The 14,316-nt window shown below is 48.7% G+C and overlaps 1 protein-coding gene across 3 annotated transcripts in view; it reads left to right on the top strand.

The window, feature by feature from the left end:
* The window catches only part of NUMBL (NUMB like endocytic adaptor protein), a 300,123-nt gene that overhangs the window by 82,184 nt on the left and 203,623 nt on the right, over positions 1–14,316 (top strand). For all 3 annotated transcript variants that reach the window (XM_069644461.1, XM_069644463.1, XM_069644462.1), the window contains exon 2: positions 1,286–1,427. The gene's annotated coding sequence lies outside the window, so the exon portion shown is untranslated. The remainder of the gene's footprint in view (positions 1–1,285; positions 1,428–14,316) is intronic.

A 14,316-nucleotide genomic window follows, 5' to 3' on the forward strand; every position in this document is an offset into this window, starting at 1 on the left:
AGGATAAAAGGGATAAGGGGTTTAGAGATCAGGATTAAATAATAGGGAACGGGGGAACTTGGGGGGTGGGGGGGAAGGAGCCCAATATGTTTTATTTTAATCCAAACATTTTTTTTCAATGAAAAATGTTTGTAATTGCTCATCGGATAAAACCTGGCTGCATCTTTCACCCCTTCACTTCCTTTTTCTCATCGCTCGCTTCATATTGTTCTTGAATCCTGTTGAGATTATCAAGGACCCTTATTGGTAGTAGGGCCTTTAACTCATTGGTGGTCCATCTCCCACCAAAGAGATTTCCTCCTTGTGCTCCTTAATGGCCCAGACTTCCACTCCTCTGGTGTCATTGTCTGTGGTGGTTCACTGAATCGCCCTTTGCTGATCGGAACACTGGAACTCTGTAGTCAAATCTGGCGGTTACCCCGACTGAGCAGGACACAAAGTGGGCAAAACCTGCTTACTAATGGACCCAAAGGTACCATCAAGCTACTAATTTGTAAGGAATTCCAATTTTATTTTTTTATGCCTGGCAAAACAATGATAACCGGGGTAATGACTGCATTTGACTTGACTGAGTTCCTGTAATGATAGACTGTGTTTTCAATTTGTTAAAGTTGTCATCTTAAAACGAAGTCCCTTGCAAGTGAAAATCACACACAATGGTAACAAAAATATTCAAAAGATTCTTAAAAGGTGACACCAGGCTGTGAATTAAAATGCATTCTTGTAAGCCACCGGGGATTCCCAAAAGTGGTCAAACCAGATGCAAAGTTTGATTGTACATAAAGTACTTGTGAAACAATGGGCACCACAGCTGGCAAAACGGGTTCTGTGTGTTTCACACCTTGGTACGCAGGTGTCTTGTGCAGGTGCGTATGTTGCTCCCATGACGTTACTGTGCTATGAAGGGTACATTCTGTGTTGAATAATGCTTTTAGGCACCGTCGGTTTGTGCTCCGTGTACTTTAAATCCAGTGTCAGTCTGAATGTGGTCCCAGGTCTAGTGTTGGATTACACAGCAGGAAAGACAGCTTCGCCCCTTGACAAGACCATCCATTCGTGTTTTTCTTGATACTCTGAATTCTGGGACTGGTCGTTTTTTTTGTACAATGAGAATATACAAGACTGGATGGTCTTCTCTTCTAATGCATGGCAAGGGTACACTTGAGAGCTCTGATGTGTGTGTGTGCCACACGACATGGACGCCTTGAATTGCTTTGCCTGACAAAGTGATGACGTGATTAATACTTTGGTGGATCATTTGAAACACGTCTTCGTTTTTTAACAGGAGAACACGCTCTTAAGACACAGGAGGACCCCTCCCCCACCAAGACGCCTGCCACGGAGCTGCGTTGGAAGTCGTGGCCTGGACCGCCAAGCCAAGGATTGGATGAACAGTTGATCTGGTTCCTCTTACTGCGGCCTTCACTGTAAGTAGCCCATTACGACCTCATGGTTTACCAGTGAGTGTCCAGTAAGGCAGGTTTTCATAAACCATGCTCCTTTTCTAATAGTTGTCTTCAAAAGCCTAGAAGCCGTTTTGGCACTTGGTGCTAGGGGAGCTAACAATTTCACTCCAGGGGAGGGAACCCGGCATTGAAATGTTTGGAAACGACTTGCTTCTTTGTAGGGGTCTTTGGCCAAGCTTTATCTTCTTTAGGTTAGCGTATGTAACAAGCTTCCTCTGTAGGGTACATTGGTCAAGCTTCCTCTGTAAGGGAGAGTTCAGCCTGGGCACAGTCTCTCCTAGAGCTGTCCAGGCGCTAAGCTTTGCCTGAAGGAGGCCACAAGTTTCCTTTTTAGGGTTCCGTGATCCAAGTTTCCTTGGCAGGGTTTCACCCGTTGGAATGCACTGAGCATGCTTCCTGTGCAGTAAGGGCCATCGATGGAGCATCTGTAGGTGGGCTTGAGCAAGAGCTCAAGATGGATGCACACAGGCCCTGTGAGGGTCCTGGGCCGAGCTTGCTGTTGGATGAGTGTATGAGCCACGTTTCCTCTGGAGGGATCCCTGATCCAGTCTGAAGTCACATTGTTGGTTCATGTGATCTCGGCCTAGAGAGGGAGCATGATGTATTTTCAGCACCCCGAGCGATACTCTACTGCTTTGAGCTGCCTATGATGTTTTGCAACCTGCTGTTGTTTTGGGTGTCTCTTTTAACATGTTGGGAGTGATTCTAAGAGTAAGTGAGGCCTAATGAATTCTCTGATGCAAGTTATGGAACATGTTGGCCTTTACTCTCGTAGGGTCTAGTAGAGAAGGGCTGCAGTGGTTCTCTCCTCCAGGCCATGCTGTATACTTCCAGCGGGCCTGGGGTGCAGTCGCAGTCTTCGCCACGGGATGGTGTGTACTCGACAGGTAAATAAAAGTGGTTCTCTCGTGCGTGGGCTCGTACTTGCTCTGGACTGGGTTGATGTCTTTGATTAAAAAAGCAAAGTTGCGGCTGCCTCCTCAGTGTAGCTGTGTGGGTGCTTTGGGTGAGTGATGAGGCAGTTTTCCCCACCCAGTACACTGCTGTCCAGCAAAGGGTGGTGTTTCAGGCACTTGGAGTGAAATTTGACCACCCTCGTCCACTTTGCTGGTTTTCAGGACGCTTTACAAGTAAAGTTAATCATCTTGGTTCATCATCAAAGACAACTGGGTTCGAAGTTGACAGTATTGAGCCACGTGACCTGCACGCTCCATTAACCCACAGTTCTGCCTATAGGAGATTAGGGTTACAGCCTGATTCATGGAATTTACGTGAAAAACGCAGATTTGCGCACCTTTCTGCCCGAAAATCCCTGTTTGAAGTATGGGGATTTTCGGACAGAAAGGCGCGCAAATCTGCGTTTTTCACGCAAATAATTCCATGAATCAGGCAGTTAATGTTGACGGTATTGATCAAGTGAACACAAATGGGCCCGATTCATGGATTTTTTTTTTTTTTTGTACGGTTCAACGTGACTTTGCACTGGATGTGACCTTTTAACCTGCCCTATCGCCCTCAGTAGAAGGGCACAGCAAGGTAAATGTGTGCATTATGCTTTTCTGCATGGAGCCTCAGGGTGTGGTCTACTTGGCATATCCCACTTTCAGAAACGGAATTAAAAGCATAATTGTATTGTTAAAAATCAAGAAAGCTCAGGCTCTCTCAGCCTGGCAGGTGGCATGCTGTCCCAATGACACTTTCACTAAGGTTTAGGTCGAAATGACTGAAAAAAAAGGGTTGAAACGACCAAAAGTTCTAAAAATGCTACCACCAAAGGATCGATCACCAAATGTTCGATCCTCTGGTGGTAGCATAAAAAAAACGGGGGCTGCGGGGGTGTCCCCCGCATTGCCCCGCTCACTATACTTTATGGTATAGCGAGCAGGTGGTGCGGGGGACACCCCCGCAGCCGTCCGTTTAAAAAAAGAAAAAAAAAGAGAAAAGGACCCTGCAGCGCCAGTTCCCAATCACAGAAGTGAAAGGGAACTGGCGCTGCAGGAACCAGCGTGAAGGTGAAGGTGAAGGGGGGGAGGGTGTGTGTGTGTGTGTGTGTTTTCTGCTTTAATCTGCAGGGTGAAATGAAAGGATGGGGAACTCAGATTTTTATGTTTCGGCGGTCAATAAATTGAGTTGGATAATAGCCATTAATAAGTGCCAAGAGGCTATTCATTGTGTGATGTGCACTAAATGAACAAAGCCTATGAATTATGTTACTTCTTAATTCTGTTTAGTTGAGGTTTCATCCTGCACTGTATTTTGGGCTCCTAATGTGCAGAGCCTGTTTTAGCCTTCGTGCTGGAAGGTACTCAGCGAAGGGTTGTGTTTTTGTGTGACTATGTTCTGATTTTGAGGTACTGGCGAAGTGAAAGGCAGGTAGCTTACCTGGTATAAGTGTTTGTCTTCATGAAGCGTCTCCAATTATGAGCCACGTAAGCACAGGACGTGTAACTAGTTGTTTAACTCGGGGGAATTCCCCAGCATCCAGTTCAGAGGTATTGATGCTGGGACATGGGGGTTTATTTTGATGGCAACGGTTGCTGCAGCGACAGACGCTGCTCCTGTTGAGATGAACAGGCTCCTCTCGTTCTAAGCCCCAGCTACAGTAAGTGTTTCCGATCTGTTGAGGGGACTGTAATCTCCCCTGCAAAACCTGGAATCCACTCTCCCTCCCTTTTTGTAAGTCCTTTCTCCTCTTTGCTCTTAGTAAAATGCATTGTTTTTTTTTGTTTTAATTAATTTTTCCAGGATATGCCCAACTATATGAGCAAAATACACAATAGATTAATTTCAGTGGAGATTATGTATTTCATTCTGAAAATGCAACTAGGTTTTATTTTTCGTCTGTTGAATCGGGGTCCCCCACTCCCTGTGTCTCAGGGGATTTTGATTGTCCGCTCTGGACCCACACCTAAATATTCTGCCCCCTGAAATCGCAAATAAGCATTCTCCATTTTAGAATGTCAGAAAAACATTTGCAACTCAAGAAAGCAGATTCATTTTCCCATTCTACAGTTGCTATTGTAAAAGTCTTGCCTAGTGTTCCTTTGGAGATTCCCAGGGCAGTTTTCCATTGTACAAACCCAAATTCATACTGTAATCCTGGGTCTGTTATCTGATGCCCAGAGTGGGGGGACAGGGGGGTTCTTCTGTTTGAACGCTGAGGCAGGGATTTCCTGACTGATCCTCGGGCTGAGTTCTGCTTAATCCCCGGGACATCCCAGGGCTAGGTCCTTTTGTCTGATTTCCCTGGGGGCGGGTCCTTCTTTTGTCTGATTTCCTTGGGGGCGGGTTCTTTTGTCTGATTTCCTTGGGGGCGGGTTCTTTTGTCTGATTTCCCTGGGGGTGGGTTCTTATGTCTGATTTCCCTGGGCCGTGTTCCCTTGTCTGATTTCCCTGGGCCGTGTTCCCTTGTCTGATTTCCCTGGGGCTGGGTTCCCTTGTCTGATTTCCCCTGGGCCGGGTTCTCTTGTGTGATTTTTCCCCTGGGCCAGGTTCCCTTGTCCGATTTCCCTGGAGCTGGGTTCCCTTGTCCGATTTCCCTGGAGCCGGGTTCCCTTGTCCAATTTCCCCAGGGCTGAGTTCTCTTGTCCGATTTCCCCGGGGATGGGTTCTCTTGTCCGATTTCCCCGGGGATGGGTTCTCTTGTCCGATTTCCCCAGGGATGGGTTCTCTTGTGTGATTTCCCTAGGGCAGTTTTCCATTGTACAAACCCAAATTCATACTGTTGTCTGATGCCCAGGGTCGGGGGGTTCTTCTGTTTGAACGCTGGGGGTAGGTATTTCCTGTCTGATCCTCGGGCTGAGTTCTGCTTAATCCCTGGGACATCCCCGGGCTAGGTTCTCATGTATGATTTCCCCGGGACTAGGTTCTCATGTATGATTTCCCCGGGGATGGGTTCTCTTGTGTGATTTGCCTGGGGGCGGGTTATCTGCTCTGATTTCCCCGGGGCTGGGGTTCTCTTATCTGATTTCCCTGGGGCCGGGTTGTCTTGTGCGATTTCCCCGGGGATGGGTTGGTTCTCTTGTGTGATTTCCCTGGGGCCGGATTCTCTTGTCTGATTTGCCTGGGGCTGGGTTCCCTTGTCCGATTTCGCCTGGCCCGGGTTCCCTTGTCCGATGTCCCCTGGCCCCGGTTCTCTTGTCCGATGTCCCCTGGCCCCGGTTCTCTTGTCCGATGTCCCCTGGGTCCGGGTTAACTTGTCCAATTTCCCCAGGGCTGGGTTCTCTTGTATGATTTCCCCAGGACTGGGTTCTCTTGTATGATTTCCCCGGGGATGGGTTCTCTTGTGTGATTTCCCTGGGGCCGGGTTCTCTTGTACGATTTCCCCTAGGCCGGGTTCTCATGTCCAATTTGCCCGGGGCGGGGTTCTCATGTCCAATTTGCCCGGGGCAGGGTTCTCATGTCCGATTTGCCCGGGGCACGGTTCTCTTGTCCGATTTGCCCGGGGCGGGGTTCTCTTGTCCGATTTCCCAGGGGCCTGGTTCCCTTGTCCAATTTCCCAGGGGCCCGGTTCCCTTGTCCGATTTCCCTGGGTCCGGTCTCTCTTATCCAATTTCCCCAGGGCTGGGTTCTCTTGTCTGATTTCCCCGGATTGGGTTCTCTTGTCTGATTTCCCTGGGGCTGGGTTCTCTTATCTGATTTTCTCCGGGGCTGGGTTCTCTTCTCCCATTTCCCTGGGGCTGAATACCCTTTTCCGATTTCCCAGGGGCTGGGTTCTCTTGTCTGATTTTCTCTGGGGCTGGGTTCTCTTCTCCCATTTCCCTGGGGCTGAATACTCTTGTCCGATTTCCCCGGGGCTGGGTTCTCTTGTCTGATTTTCCTAGTGTTTGGCTTCTTTTGTCTGATCCCCCAGGGCCTAAGTTCTCTTCTCTTGTCTGATTTTCCCTGGGGCCGGGTTCTCTTGTCTGATTTCCCTGGGGCCGGGTTCTCTTGTCTGATTTCCCCAGGGTCGGGTTCACTTGACCAATTTCCCTGTGGCCGGGTACTCTTGTCCGATTTCCCTGGGGCTGGGTTCCCTTGTCTGATTTCCCTGGGGCTGGGTTCCCTTGTCTGATTTCCCTGGGACTGGGTTCCCTTGTCTGATTTCCCTGGGGCTGGGTTCCCTTGTGTGATTTCCCCTGGGCCAGGTTCTCTTGTGTGATTTCCCCTGGAGCCGGGTTCCCTTGTCCGATTTCCCTGGAGCCGGGTTCCCTTGTCTGATTTCCCTGGAGCCGGGTTCCCTTGTCCAATTTCCCCAGGGCTGGGTTCTCTTGTGTGATTTCCCTGGGGCAGTTTTCCATTGTACAAACCCAAATTCATACTGTAATCCTGGGTCTGTTGTCTGATGCCCAGGGTCGGGGGGTTCTTCTGTTTGAACGCTGGGGGTAGGTATTTTCTGTCTGATCCTCGGGCTGAGTTCTGCTTAATCCCTGGGACATCCCCGGGCTAGGTTCTCTTGTCTGATTTCCCCGGGACTAGGTTCTCATGATAGATTTCCCTGGGGATGGGTTCTCTTGTGTGATTTGCCTGGGGGCGGGTTCTCTTCTCTGATTTCCCCGGGGCTGGGGTCTCTTGTCTGATTTCCCTGGGGCCGGGTTCCCTTGTCCGATGACCCCTGGCCTGGCTTCTCTTGTCCGATTTCCCGTGGTCTGGGTTACCTTGTCCAATTTCCCCAGGGCTGGGTTCTCTTGTATGATTTCCCCGGGACTGGGTTCTCTTGTATGATTTCCCCGGGGATGGGTTCTCTTGTACAATTTCCCCTGGGCCGGGTTCTCATGTCCGATTTGCCCGAGCAGGATTCTCTTGTCCGATTTGCCCGGGGCAGGGTTCCCTTTTCTGATTTCCCCAGGGTCGGGTTCACTTGACCGATTTCCCTGTGGCCGGGTACTCTTGTCCGATTTCCCTGTGGCCGGGTACTCTTGTCCGATTTCCCTGGGGCTGGGTTCCATTGTCTGATTTCCCTGGGGCTGGGTTCCCTTGTCTGATTTCCCTGGGTCCGGTTTCCCTTATCCAATTTCCTCAGACTGGGTTCTCTTGTCTGATTTCCCCAGACTGGGTTCTCTTGTCTGATCTCCCTGGGGATGGGTTCTCTTGTCTGATTTCCCTGGGGCCGGATCTCTTGTCTGATTTTCCATGGGGCTGGGATCTCTTGTCTGATTTTCCATGGGGCCGGGTTCTCTTGTCTGATTTTCCCCCGGGGCCGGGTTCTCTTGTCTGATTTCCCCCAGGGCCGGGTTCTCTTGTCTGATTTCCCCCAGGACCGGGTTCTCTTGTCCGATTTCCCCGGGGCTCGGTTCTCTTGTCCGATTTCCCCGGGGCTGGGTTCTCTTGTCCCATTTCCCCGGGGCTGGGTTCTCTTGTCCCATTTCCCTGGGGCTGAATACTCTTGTCCGATTTCCCCAGGGCTGGGTTCTCTTGTGTGATTTTCCTAGTGTTTGGCTTCTTTTGTTCGATCCCCCAGGGCCTAAATTCTCTTCTCTTGTCTGATTTTCCCTGGGGCCGGGTTCTCTTGTCTGATTTTCCTGGGCTGGGTTCTCTTGTCCGATTTCCCCAGGGTCGGGTTCACTTGGCCGATTTCCCTGGGCCGGGTATTCTTGTCCGATTTCCCCGGGGCTGGGTTCTCTTGTCTGATTTTTCTCAGCGTTCGTCTTCTTTTGTCTGATCCCCTAGGGCCTAGGTACTCTTCTCTAATACCTCAGGGTGTGGTTTCTCTTGTCTAAACTGCTGGGGGCGGACTCCGCTGAAGAATCTTGAGTGAATCATGTGTTTTGTTAATGGCGTGCTAGGTCTGTTCAGGATTTGGGGTGTTCGGTTGCTAATACAGATACCTCAATTGTTACTAATACTTTACAATGTGAGCGTCCTGAACGGGTGATCATTCTTAGGCAGTGCCTCCCGGCTGGGTTGTCGCCCATAACTCGTAGCTATTTCTGTTGTGTTAATTCCGGCATTTACGATGTGTTCAAGTCGATAAACATTCACACATTTTACCTACCTTAATAAGTAGTACAAGTGAACATGAAATATAAGTATCCTCTAAATTATGCAAACTCTAAAGCATTGGCCTATCTATGTCTGATAGACATGTTGTTGAGTATATAAAATGGATATATACCTGGAAATATGGATGGAATTATAAAATACAGCACACTTCTTACCAGATACATATTCATGATAAACTGTATCTGTCGATTAAGTATACATTTAGCAGTAATTTGGAAATGCTTGTAATAAGGGTTTAAGAAAATAACCCTTAGCAATAATGTGTAAACAAGAGCTAGGAATATTTTACAATGTTATGTTAAATGTTTTTATACTGCGCACTGTTGCCACCTGCGTGGTTTCTTGGCACTCTGGCGGATCTGGCATTTCCTGCAAAACATTCAACAGGGCTGATCGTTGGGGCATAGAAAAACAACTCATCACACAAGAACATTAAGATGGTATGCATAAACTAAGGCTGGGGTATAGGCTATACTGTGAGTCAAAGGAAATTTCACATACAGAAACATGTTCGGGGGATGCCACATATCAAAAGGAAATAGCCCATCAGTTAGGGACGTCATTTAGGGGTCGCCAGGGGTCGCAACTGCGACCCCTGAAGTCTCCCTTGCTACCCCAATAAAAATGTAATTCAGGCTCCTGGGCTATGGCCAGCAGCATGTAGCTCTTTGTTTCTGGAGTGGCTGGTTTTCTGATAGCTATAGCCGGTAAGATAGCTCAGTGGGTAGAGAGCTCGCTGCTGCAAGTGCAGATGCAGGTTCGACTCCCGGAAAGGTCAACTCAGCCTTTCTTCCTGCTGAGGTTGATAAATGAGTACCAACACAGGTTGGGTGATTGTGTGTATATTAGTTCTATATGAAGCACTTAAGCATAAGTGCTATATAATAAAACCTCATTATCGGTTGGCCTTGGACGTCTGCTTGCATTCACAGTAATTTGATATGGGCCTACAGGCACTGATACTAACAATGTATATGGTGATCCATTCTTGTATGCAGTTTATAACACTTTACAGTGATACCGTAACCATATTTTTCTTAGTGTACTTAGAAACAATGCTATGTGATGCTACTTCCTGTTTCATCAAGGGGTGAAAGGTCGTGTTCCATTGCTTCCCGTGATATCACTTCGGGGTGAGGTCAGATGACATCCCTTTATGTGATGTCATCAGAGGTCAAGGGTCGTGTGATGTCACTTATGCTACCCCTGGCATTTTGTTGAAATGACGTCCCTACCATTAGGCGTAGTCAACCATTAACCTCTGCGTTATAGTAGCAGCCAATGGCTGAAGTTGTTGGTGTCAAGGCGTGGCGCAGCTCTCAACTACAGCATGTTAGGTGGGTGTAGCCCACTCAGTCCTGTTCCGTCGATTGCTGTTTTGCTTTGTGCATTTTATAAATCTAGGACTACAACTACCATAATGCAAAGAATCAATACAGAATTGGGGTCGTTACACCTGCCTGACTTGAGTCTGAGAGCCACCGTTTGGTTCCACTGCATGCCTAGAACCTGAATGTTGCCGGGCACACGCGGTATCTGCTGGCATGCCAAGTCTTGTTTACCAGCTGCACTCACAGATCCCTGGGGCGCGAGTGGTGCTGGGTCCCTGCCAGGATGCTGAGATATGTGCAGCCACTGAGGTGCAGATGATGTGGTAGGGATGACCGTGTTGCTGTGTTAGGTTAACACTGTTGGTGTCGTGATGAACAATGGTGTATGTGTTGGCAAGGGGGGAATGCGTCGCAGCATCTCTGCCACCATGATTTTCTCAGATTAATCCTTTTCTAGCAGCTATGTTGTGTTTTATTTCACTCATTTTCTTGAGTGAAAGCTGCACGCGTTAATCCACAGTGCGTGTGTCACTGACACATGTCCACCTGGGTGCCATGAATCAAATGCCACATTGGGCACCTTACAAATTAACAATAAATAAAACAGTATTTTACACTAAACAATCCGTGCTGGCTGAAGGTGAATATTGATCACTCTTCACAGAGGTTTAAGTGGGGTAAGAAATCGAGGGGGGGGCCTCATTTGGGGGCGTGGCCTAAAACGTACGCAAATCGTAAGGTATGCACACACATATATATGCATGTTATATATCTGTGTGCGTACCTTACTATGGTTTGTGTACTTTGCAAGCCATCTTTTCTAAACATGTATATCTATGTTTAGAAAAGATGGCTTGCAAAGTACACAAACCATAGTAAGGTACGCACACAGATATATAACATGCATATATATGTGTGTGTGCATACCTTATGGTTTGCCTACTTTTCAGGCCATTTTTTTTTTAAACATTTCGGTTTTTATAAAAGATGGCTTTGAAAGTACACAATTCAAGCCATCTTTTATAAAGCTTTGACTACGGACAAAATTGTCCGTCGGCAAAGCTTTATAAGAGATGGCTTGAATTGTGTACTTTTCAAGCCATCTTTCATAAACCTCGAAAAATGTCAAGGAATCCCCAGGTTCGCCGAGGGTTAAAGACGCCTCGGCGACCTGGGGAAACAAAGGGACAGTAACTGCCTGTGGTTGGCTGCCACTTCTGTCAGATCGCCTGACTTCATGGCAGGCGCATCTCCCGTCGTGGCTGCCGCCGCGACGGGATAATGCATCCCGCCAATGTTGCGTGCGGTGGGATGGGGGCATCGGCAGGGCCCCGGCTCACTCCCACTTTTTGGAGACTGCGGCCCCGGCAGGCCCCGGCCCACTTAAAGCCCTGACTCTTCAGAAGGCCGAAAAGTGTGCCACTCTGTCGCTCAACAAATGTCACTACTTGGGCATCCGCCATACTGAATATTGTATACCGACAATGTGCCTAGTTTGCAGAGTGTACCGAAAAAAGTAGTGGAACTGTCGTCCCGGTAGGGGAGAGGGTAGGCGGAAGCATAGTGCAACATGTGGCAAGGTGGTGCGGCCAGGGTAATAGTTTAAGTGACTAGTAACTAAGGCTCCTGTTACAACTTTACACTTGCACAAAGACATGAATGGACAAATCCTCTATATAGAATGGTGAATATGGTAATAAAAAGCAATGGTAAACAGAAAAAAAGAAAAGTAGTGGAACACCACTCCCGACCGTTCCCGCTCACTTCGATCAATGCCTCGGACATCAGGCTGAAACCTGTGGCTCTCCAGATTTTTGAACCACGGCTCCCATGAGCGCTCACCCTTGAGTATGCTGGTTGAGTTTCATGGCAGTTGTAGTCCAAAATATCTAGCGAGACAAAGGTTTCACACTTCTATCCCAAGCCATGCGGGACTAGCTCATTCAGTGTTGGTTTTACGTTTCAATTTTTGAGACACTGCTTTTGCCTCAAAATTGATGAGGACGCTGTGTAATTTACTATCATTTCTGTGGAGTAGCACATGCAAAAACAACTGGATTGCAGAAAGGCATAATGAAGCGTTATCTTGACTATGCTGTATGCCAGCACTGCCACTGTATATCACATTGCAGCAAATTGCAGCGAGAGCGGGCGCTCATATGCCTTGAACGTTTTGCCTGCTTTTGCTGCCACCTCAATAAAGGGCGTGTGGGTGGGCGGGCCATTGCCATTGCTCTGGCCCCTGCCATGGACGAGCCACCCCTGTTCAGTATCAGCGCTGTGCCCAAAATTAATCAAATGTGCACACCATGCAATTACAAAACTTTTCTATTTTGCGAAATGAACTCGGGTTTTGCAAAACTGGAGCCGCAAGGGCGCAGACTGGGACCCCGGGATCCTGCTTCAATGGGTCGGGGGTGGGTGGCGAGGTGGTACTGGCAGGGGGTGGGGGCTCGGCTGCCCTCACACTCTGATTAGTTCCGCCTTTCAGCAGAATACTGGTAGCGAGCCTCCCGTTTCCTTTCATCTCTGCTGCTATTAGCTGGGGCTAATTAAGGGCTTCCCAGAGCTGTTCGCCCAGCATTAAGGGGGAGGGGAGAGGGGTGTATATTTGTGCACCCGGGAAGGGGACAGGAGTAGACCACCCATGGTGGAAGAGAGGGAGAGCCCCTCCCGCATAATAAATAGTTAAATGAAGTGCACAGAACAGAGCATTTCATGCGTAAACAAGGGGAGTCTATACATTATACTCGAGAAGATTTACACACCCTGTGAACACCCCACTCTGTTTGACGCGACGTCTCCTCTCCTAAGCGTCATTTAAAGCAATCCAAATGTTAGAGGTTGCAAATACAAGGTCACACGCACGCCACGATCTATATGTAGTCCGCGCAGAAAGTGAGGTGCCAATTGGGCCTGTACCCGCAGTAATCAACACTCCGGTGTCAGGTGTGCAGCAGAGAATGTCATGCAGCGGTAGGAACTAGCCGTGGCGTAAGTATCTCATCATAGCTAGTGCTTCCTTGCAACTCTAAATGTGCGGCTCAAGGTCATTGTCCCATCCCTGAAACTGCATTTATGTACATGCTCACCCCTTTTCTGGGAAACGTAACAAGTGGATGGAATCGTGTTTACATGAGATGCAGATGAATGCTGCCTGGGGGCTGAAAACAAGCCCCCCCCCCCGTCCCCACATCAGCATTGCGCTGTCCCGGGCTTGCATCAGAGCAGGCTAGGCCAGTGGTCTTCAAACTTTTCTGGCCTAGGCCTCCCCCTGCCTGAGCAAAATGTGGGCAGGCAAGACCCCCCACCCCCCAAAAAAAATGCCAAATGGACAGTCATTTCAAATGGCTATTGGGCGCCGTCACCGCACCCTACTCCCAGTATAGTACCTGGGCTCCCCCACCTGCTCCCATCTGTCTCTGGGCTCCTTCATTCCACTCCTAGCCCAGACCCTGGGCTCTCCCCACCCCACCACAGACCCTGGGCTCTCCCCACCCTGCCCCTACCACTATGTCATGGCTCCCGCCCACCCGGCCCCCACCACATTCCCTGGGCGCCCCTGCCCTGCTCCCAGCACAGTCCCAGGGCCAGTGGAGGCTGGTGAATTTTTAAAGTGGAGGGCCATAAATATTTCCCCCAGATATTCCACACCGACGGAGTGTAGCGAAGGAGCCCGAACCAACCAAGGGTGATTCGGGGGGGGGTTTCCCCCTCAGGAATTTAGTTTAAATGGGCATTTTTAGAGCTTGCTTTTGTAAAAAAAAAATGGGCCTTTGGTGGGCTGAAAAGTGTAGAAGGAAGGGACTCCAGTAGGAAACTATTGACAAACTCGTCCTGCAAAATTGAATCCTTCTGCCAGGCTGTCCCCAGCACACCTGCATGAGAAATATGCTGTGGCAGAGTGTTTCCTTCACATACAGCATAGTCCCAAATATTCATTAAAATTAATAAGGGAGCATTTACGCAAATATCTTGTCTCATTGAGGCAGCTGCTCCTTATTTCTGTAATTTTAGAGTCCTTCATGTCACGGGCCCAGCATCTGGGGTTTTCTTTTAATCTGTCCCCTCCTTTACTCGTCACGATTCTTCATTATATTTATTCAGAAACACTTGATGCTTTTCACTCTTTCCTTTAATCCCATCTTTCACTTTATCTGATAGTAGGCAACACAGCTTTTCCTTTTTATGTTCTTCAAGGTATCCTTGCTCCCCAACTTCGGCTGCGGGGCGAGATCTTCAGAGTACTTATGTCACATAGATATCGGGGTCTTGGAAATCCTCTACTCCAAGTCGGGCCACCTTCTCCAAGAAAGGGCATAGGCTACTTTCCCAGACTTATAAATACCTCATGAGTCACGTGCTCCTCAAGGCTTCTCAGCCTCCCTCCTACTGGAAAGCCTGTCTTGTGGCAAGTTCCCTTGAAGACCTGCAGCACCTGTTAGCAAGTGTTTTTCTCCGCTTCTGTACATCTCTTGTGTTAAGGGCTTATGTCGCCTGTTCAGCACCTCACAAAGTAAGTCTCCCCTCTGCTTCAC

Source organism: Ambystoma mexicanum, chromosome 2p, assembly GCF_040938575.1.
Source record: "Ambystoma mexicanum isolate Mex_15411 chromosome 2p, UKY_AmexF1_1, whole genome shotgun sequence".
Taxonomy (NCBI): Eukaryota; Metazoa; Chordata; class Amphibia; order Caudata; family Ambystomatidae; genus Ambystoma; species Ambystoma mexicanum.